This window comes from Pelobates fuscus, chromosome 5 (genome assembly GCF_036172605.1).
Source record: "Pelobates fuscus isolate aPelFus1 chromosome 5, aPelFus1.pri, whole genome shotgun sequence".
In the NCBI taxonomy this organism is placed as follows: Eukaryota; Metazoa; Chordata; class Amphibia; order Anura; family Pelobatidae; genus Pelobates; species Pelobates fuscus.
In genome coordinates, this window is record NC_086321.1 from 300,275,140 (window position 1) to 300,284,070 (window position 8,931).

Here is an 8,931-nt window from a genome sequence, read left to right on the forward strand (position 1 = left end):
CGGGCCGCGCCCGTTAATAACCAAACAGTCGAGTCTACAACCGTGACCAGTTCTCTCTATGAGAATGCGTCCTCCAAACACGTCCTCTGTATCCAGTACAGTATCTGGCCGAGGTTGAGGGAGGGCCGCGCCCTCTAATAACAAATCAGTGTCCGGTCCAGTATCTGAGAGGGGTTCACTCTCCGTTCCTGAAAATAAAGTATTCTAGGATCGAGATGATGGAGGGCCGCACCCTCCTGTGGTCCAAACTAGAGTCCCTAGAGACTCAGGGTGACCACTTGCAGGGTACACCAAATACTAATATCAGCATAAGGCTGACGGCAATCTACGGAAAAAAACAACAATGAAAAAGAAAACTACCAACTGACCGCCCGGATCCCGTGCGCGCGGGTTCCAGGATGACCGTTGGTAGCCTGAGGAAAGCTGGAGACGTTCTCCGCAATCCACGAGCACCCGGGAGGTCGGAGGAGGTCAAGTCAGGCCTCTCGACGACCCGAGCGAAAGGAAAAGGAAGTCATGAAAACGAAAAATAACGTAGATAAGGGAAAAATGCGTAAATTCTATTTCAGATAGAAGGCAAATAGCAGGCCGGAAGGTAGGACAGGTAAGCCCCACTGAACAGAGCCAGGAGCTAACCTAACGCAGGAAATAACTACCGGTACCTCTAAGGATACCGGGAAGCATATACGGAGGTAGATGTAAAAGACAAGGAAAAAAAACACTGCATTCTCCCGTAGGTGTCTGAGCACCGATCCTTGCCTGTGCGAAGATCTCCACGGAGATGTATGACCGGGGTCCTCATAAGGAAGCCTGCCCTTCAGGCATGAGGTGTAGGGTATTCACTCTACCCACCATCTTCAGAAGGCCGTACGCTGGCGTCCTCTTGGAAAGTATGGAAATGGTGCTTGTCTGGACACCTGCCAATTCCCATGTTATTGGTGGGCACTGGCTTTTCCTCAGTGATATTCCCCCAGGCCTGCTGCCTAAAAGGGGTTCGGCACCAATAGAGCAGGCCCGTCAGAAGGGCACAGGCACATAGCAGGCGGTCTTAATAGGCACAGACATAGCAGGCCGTTTAAATGGGCACAGATATAGCAGGCCGGTCTTATGGGCACAGACATAGCAGGCCGGTCTTATGGGCACAGACATAGCAGGCCGGTCTTATGGGCACAGACATAGCAGGCCGGTCTTATGGGCACAGACATAGCAGGCCGGTCTTATGGGCACAGACATAGCAGGACGGTCTTATGGGCACAGACATAGCAGGCCGTTCTTATGGGCACAGACAGAGCAGGCCGTTCTTATGGGCACAGACAGAGCAGGCCAATCAATGGGGCACAGACATAGCAGGCCAATCCTGGGTTGTGTATTATTGTTATATTATTAGAACACGTTATTATATAGCGCCATCCAATTCCGTAGTGCTTACAAGGGGTACTGAGTGAGAATGGGAACCTCTGAGTTTGGGAAGAGGCCCCTGAAAATAGTAGATCCTCAGAGCATCCTGTGACGTAGGACCCCTAGACACCAACCCTTTTAGACAGCGTAATGCCGTGTGAATAACATGAACCGGGACTGGCAGTCCCTAAGTGCCCGGCAGGGAAATAGTGGTATTCCAGCTGTATTGGGTATAAGCGGAAGTATTCCAGTGACCATCATGTCCATGAATGTAAGATGCACTGAGCGATACTGTCCTTGAACTGTAAATAGGTAAGCATATGCTCACACATATCTGTTTGGAATTCTAGCGTATATAGATTACCATCATCATACCACCTGCAGGGTTGTGAAATCACGGACACTTCGAGGAGAAGGGCTAAACCATAGCCAGATTAATGAATTCCCCCGAGAACCTGATAAAATTGTATCGCATCAGCGTAGACTGGTCCCCCATACCAGTTTGAGACAGAGCCAGGTCTGATATCCATATACATGCCATGGACAGATAATTCATACCAGAGCAGTCCCATCTGAGACCTCATAGCTGGACCAGAAAAATATATTATCATTATTGCCATTTATATAACGCCAACAGATTCCTACTGAGAAGCTTATGAATCTGAGAGCTAACTGGCACTGTCTACCTTTGTACAGAGCCTGTACAACGGAGTACATACACACCTGTAACTCACAGAAATCTGTGATACGCGCAGAAATTAGCAATATGTACTGACTGCAAAACTCTCAGCTATCTGAGAAATACACTGCCAGCAAAACACACAGCGATCTGTGATTCGCACTGACAGCAAACACACAGCAACTGTGACATAAACGGGTAGGAAAACAAAATCTAGAAATACACTGTCAGTGAAACGCACAGCCAACTGCGACATACACTGTCAGAAAAAACTAAATCCTGAAATACACTGTCAGAAAAACACAACAGTCTGTGAAATGCACTGTCAGCAAAGCTCAAAGCATCTGTCATACACACTGTCAGTAAAACGAAATCTGTGATATACAGCGTCAGTCAGACACACAGCAAACTGCATATACATGGTAGAAAAACTAAATCTAGACATACGCTGTCAGTAAAACATACAGCGATCTGTGAAATACACTGTCAGCAAAAAAACCCACAGAGCAAAATTTACAGCAAACTGTGTATATGTGCCAAACAAACACACATCAATCTCAGATAGAATATGCCAAAAAGCCCATGTCACCTAAACACAGTAATCTGTAACATATACATTGAAGGAGAGCTGACAATCAGAGAAGACGAGAACCTGGCATGACAGTGAGGAGAGGGGTCGGGGGGGCGAGCGGGTTGCAATTGCCCTCCCCTCCCCCGGCGGACACATGCAGTCCGCGGATTGAGCTGGCCAAGGTGGGCAGCCACGTGCCGAGACTCCGGTCGGCGGTATCCTAATACCGCGACCGGAGGAGAAGCAAACCACAGGAGGGGCAGCGTAATGCTCCCTCCTCCCCCGGCAGGCATGCGGTCCGCGGGTAAGCGGGCGGCCACGTGTAAAGCCTCCGGTCGGCGGTATCATAACACCGCGACCGGAGGAGAAGAAACCACAGGAGGGGCAGCGTAATGCTCCCTCCTCCTCCGGCGGGCATGCGGTCCGCGGGTAAGCAGACAGCCACGTGTAAAGCCTCCAATCGGCGGTATCAGAACACCGTGACCGGAAGAGAAGAAACCACAGGTGGGGCAGCGTAATGCTACCTCTTCCCCCTGCGGACATGCGGTCCGCGGATAAAGCCGGCGGCAGGCGGCCACGTGTAAAGCCTCCGGCCGGCGGGTGTGAGCAATAACAGAGCACCCCGCGACCGGAGGAATGAGGTCCAGGGGAACAGAGAAGGCAAAATTAAAGGGGACAGAGAAGGAAAAACATCCCAGGAAGATGAGGAGATAACAAAATAAAGATAAACTCCCCACAAACCCCAGAGCAATAGGCAGAGGTGAATAAAGTGAAACACACAAACAAGTCCCCAAATAAAAGTAAGTGAAACATTGAAAATATAATTAAAATCCCAAAGCCACCCACTAATGTTAGCAGGAGGCAGTGGTACTCTGACCTGTACTGTCTGCGGAGCAGCAAAGAAAGAGGAAATGATGCATGGGGAGGGGAGTTTTATAGTACCTAACTTTTTTCTGATTGGTTGTTTTTCTATGCTGCTGTGGAGTTCTAGTAAAGAGAGACTTAAGCAAATCCGAAGCCTCCTGTCATGTTATAAAATTTGTATAGGAACAGTAAATGAGAGAGCGGAAAATTACAGCTAAACACAAACACCACAAAAGTGTAAAAAGAGGCCTGGTCGCAAATGTACAACATCGCAAAAACAGTCCAGTCCTTAACCCCTTAAGGACCAAACTTCTGGAATAAAAGGGAATCATGACATGTCCCACACGTCATGTGTCCTTAAGGGGTTAAGGGGTTAAGGCAATCTTCAAAATTGAGAATTTTTGACCACCTCCTTATCAAATTTATATGAAGGGATAAAGGGAAAGAAGCTTTCAATACTTCTATAATACACTTGATATCATAAGCTATTCAGCTGGCATACAGGATTAAAAGAAATGATTGCAGGGAAATTTTAAAGCGCATTCTACAAAAGTGATGGCAACTGAGCAGAAAAGGTGACTTTCCAAAGCAGCAACTTGGTCTTCTTTCAACACATTTATTCAACACCATAGACTACGCATCTTGGTCTCAGTGGCAGAATCATTTGGGCACAAGGTGTTGCAGCAGCTGTTATTTAAGCCATGCCCACCGTGTACTCACCCTATGTTTTGGACTCTCTCTTTCTTTTATTGCTGCTATACACTGATAAGCCACAACAATAAAACTACTAACCGTGAAGTCAGTGTTACAATGACACCTGTCAAGAGTTTGGGATATTTTGGGCAGCAAGTAAACAGTCAGTTATTGAGTTTCATGTGTTAAAAGCAGAAAAAATGGCCAAGCGAAAAGATCTGCATGATTTGGGTCAAGTGATGGCTAGGTGATTCAGGGCATCTCAAACATGGCCAGTCTACTGGGGTGGTGCTGGTATGCAGTGTTAGTACCTACCAAAAGTGGTGCAATGAAGTGCCAGGGCTCAATGATGCTTGTGGGGAGCAAAGGCTAGCAAGTCTGGTCCCTCAGAGCTACTATAGTTCACAAATTGCTGAAAAAAGTGTCAGAACACACAGTGCACAACAATTTGCTATGTGTAGTTCTGTGTAGCCATAGACTGGTCAGAAAGCATAAAATGAACCCTGTCCGCCGTCCAAACCATCTTAAATGGAGACGTGAGCATGAAAACTGTACTGTACTGAAAAATGTAGCAATGGGAAAAGGTCTGATGAATCCCTTGTTTTTTTTTTGTTTTTTTACTTTTAGATTAGGTGGATGACCAGGTGGATGACCAGGTGCATGTATGTTGTGTACCTGAGGAAGAGATGGAAGGCAATGTTCTGCTGGGAAACATTGGATCCTTGTGATTAGTGATGTACCGAACGGTTCGCTGGCGAATAGTTCCTGGCGAACATAGCGTGTTCATGTTCGCCACGGCGGGCGATCATATGCGCGGTTCGATCCGCCCCCTATTCGTCATCATTGAGTAAACTTTGACCCTGTGCCTCACAGTCAGCAGACACATTCCAGCCAATCAGCAGCACACCCTCCCTAGCAGACCCTCCCACCTACTGGACAGCATCCATTTTAGATTCATTCTGAAGCTGCATTCTTAGTGAGAGGAGGGAAAGTGTAGCTGCTGTTGATTTGATAGGGAAATGGATAGCTAGGCTAGTGTATTCAGTGTCCACTACAGTCCTGAAGGACTCATCTGATCTCTGCTGTAAGGACAGCACCTCAAAAGCCCTTTTTAGGGCTAGAACATCAGTCTGCTTTTTTTCCTGTGTAATCTAATTGCAGTTGCCTGTCTGCCAGCTTCTGTGTCAGGCTCACAGTGGATACTGTGCCCACTTGCCCAGTGCCACCACTCATATCTGGTGTCACAATAGCTTGCATTTAAAGACAAACATTTTTTTTTCACTGTAATAGATTGAATAGCAGTTAGTTGTCTGCAAGCGTCTGTGTGTCAGGCCTACAGCGTGTACTCTGCCAACCTCTGCCAGTGCACAGTGCCACTCATATCTGGTGTCACAATAGCTTGCATTTAAAAACAAAATAAATTTGACTGTAATCTAATAGGAGTCAGTGTCCTTCATAAGTGTGTGTCAGGCCTACAGCGTGTACTCTGCCAGTGCACAGTGCCACTCTTATCGGGTGTCGCAATAGATTGCATTTAAAAACCAAAAAACTTTTTTCACTGTTATAGATTGAATAGCAGTTAGTTGTCTGCAAGCGGGTGTCAGGCCTACAGCGTGTACTCTGCCAACCTCTGCCAGTGCATAGTGCCACTCATATCTGGTGTCACAAGAGCGTGCATAATAAAACAAAAACAGTTTTTGACTGTAATCTAATAGCAGTCAGTGTCCTTCATAAGTGTGTGTCAGGCCTACAGCCTGTACTCTGCCAACCTCTGCCAGTGTACAGTGCCACTCATATCTGGTGTCACAATAGCGTGCATTTAAAACCCCAAAAACTTTTTTCACTGTTATAGATTGAATATCAGTTGTCTGGAAGCGGGTGTCAGGCCTACAGCATGTACTCTGCCAACCTCTGCCATTGCACAGTGCCACTCATATTTGGTGCCACAATAGCATGCATTTAAAACCAACAAAACTTTTTTCACTGTTATAGATTGAATAGCAGTTAGTTGTCTGCAAGCGGTTGTCAGGCCTACAGCATGTACTCTGCCAACCTCTGCCAGTGCCACTCTTATCTGGTGTCGCAATAGATTGCATTTAAAAACCCAAAAGCTTTTTTCACTGTTCTAGATTGAATAGCAGTTAGTTGTCTTCAAGCGTGTGTGTCAGGCCTACAGCGTGTACTCTGCCAACCTCTGCCACTGCACAGTGCCACTCATATCTGGTGTCACAGTAGCTTGCACGCATAGTACCACTAATCAAAAAAAATGAAAGGCAGAGGCCCCGCAGGGGCCGTCGTGGTCGTGGTGCTGTGATTCCCTTTTGCCCTAGAATAATGCCCAGTTTTCAGAGGCCACGTACCCTGAACTTGAAAAGTTCTGAGGACATAGTTGACTGGCTAACACAGGACACCCAATCTTCTACAGCTTCCGCTCGGAACCTTGATGCGACATCCACCTCCAGCTTAGCTTCGGGCACCTCTCAAGATACCACTCACCCGCCTGCCGCCACCACCAACACTAGCACCACAGACGCTTCACTTTATCTGTCAGAGGAGTTATTTCACATCCGTTTGAAGAAATGAGTGATGCGCAACCATTATTGCCAGAGGATGTAGATAACAGGGATATATCTCAGTCAGGCAGCATTACACACATGGACGTATGGTGTGATGATGATGATGTTGTACCCGCTGCTGCTTCCTTTGCTGAGTTGTCAGATACAAGTGAAGCGGTTGATGATGACGATGCGTCCATGGATGTCACGTGGGTGCCTGCTCGGCAGGAAGAAGAACAGGGCGAAAGTTCAGATGGGGAGACAGAGAGGAGGAGGAGGAGACGAGTTGGAAGCAGGGGGAGGTCGTCGCAAGGAGCTAGTGGCACAGTCAGCATGCATCGGCACCTGGGGTCAGCCCGACAGCACGCCAATCAACGCATGCTGTGTCCACCACCAGAATGCCATCATTGCAGAGCTCAGCAGTGTGGAATTTTTTGTGTGTGTCTGCCTCTGACAACAGCAATGCCATTTGCAATCTGTGCCAAAAGAAACTGAGTCGTGGGAAGTCCAACACCCACCTAGGTACAACTGCTATGCGTAGGCACATGATCGCACATCACAAACGCCTATGGGATCAACACATGAGTACAAGCAGCACACAAACTCAAAGCCGCCATCCTCCTCCTGGTCCAGCATCTTCAGCCACGTCAACCACTGCTGTCCTCCTTGCCCCCTCTCAACCATCCGCCACTCCGTCTCTTGCCTTGAGCAGTTCCCAGCAATCTGCTGCTATTGTATTTTACTGCACTTTATTGACACCAAGTCCCTGAGGAAGTCCAAGCTAAGGACGAAACGCGTAGGACGCTTTATGGTGACATGCTGTTTGTTTTAAACTTGAATGTAAGTTATTAAATACTTTTTTATTCATACTCTGGAAGTGCACTACATTCTTTGTATATATTTTCCCTTTCTTGAGATATATACATCTATGGATTGATGAATTTGTGAGGAGGGACAACACTCTGGACACTGAAGGAAAAATATATCACTCAAGGCTGTTTTATCTCCATAAATTTGTGAGTGACCAATTGTGAATACATAACAGTGCCAGTCTCCACACAGTTATACGCTATGTTGTTTTGTTTTATTTGTGTTTAGCAGATTGTCCCCTATCCTATTTGCATATACCTATTGAAGACAAGAGGAAGTCTTCGGGGATCTACCTGGATACTCCACCTAAAATATAGGGGAAGTCCTGGTTTGCTTTTATTTATATTTTCTTTTCACTGGGTTGTGTTCACATATCTTGCTGTTTTTGTTTGTCAATCCATATTTGCCAAGTGACTCTATGTAGGGGGAACAGTCCCTATTCTACTCTGTGTCAGTGTGTATCAGGGTCCCTGAGGACAGGTGTCAATCCATATCTGCCAAGTGACCCTATGTAGGGGGAACAGTCCCTATTCTGCTCTGTGTCAGTGTGTATCAGGGTCCCTGAGGACAGGTGTCAACCCATATCTGCCAAGTGACCCTATGTAGGGGGAACAGTCCCTATTCTGCTCTGTGTCAGTGTGTATCAGGATCGATGAGGGCAGGTGTCAATCCATATGTCAAGGTGTCAATATGTCATGTCAGGTGTCAATCCATATCCATTGTGATTTAGGAATGTTAGGTGGTTCGCCGGTTCGCGAACATTTGCGGAAGTTCACGTTCGCCGCTCGCGAACTGAAAATTTTATGTTCGCGACATCACTACTTGTGATGTACTGGGACAACAAATCTGATTTGCTGCTAATGTCTTGGTACCAGATTACACAAGACACATTCAGAGGTCTTGTGGAGTTTTTGCCTTGACATGACAAATCAGCGCTCGTTTGGCAGCACGAGGGGGACCTACATGATATTAGACAGGTGGTTTTAATGTTGTGGCTGTTCAGTGTACATAAGGAAAACAGAATTACCCCTGCCCCTTTAGTATTCAGTGCGTTTATTCGCTCTCTTATTTATTAAATTATTTTCATACTTTGACATAAGTGCGAGTCTGTGTTCCTGTCTTCCATAGAGTGAAACACTTGTAACATTGATGGTGAATGTAGATGCACTGTGAAAAGACCTGGATCACTCAAATTAGGGGTGCCCAAAAGGTAGTTGCCCAGATGTTTTTAAACTACCGCCTCCATGATGCTTTGTCATTCTAAAGGTATGCAAAGCATCATGAGATTTGTAGTTCTACAA

General features: G+C 46.6%; 1 protein-coding gene across 2 annotated transcripts in view; it reads left to right on the top strand.

Annotated features, from left to right (window-relative positions):
• Positions 1–8,931, top strand: part of LOC134611534 (peroxisomal membrane protein 11C-like) — a 179,855-nt gene that overhangs the window by 127,047 nt on the left and 43,877 nt on the right. The window lies entirely within an intron of this gene.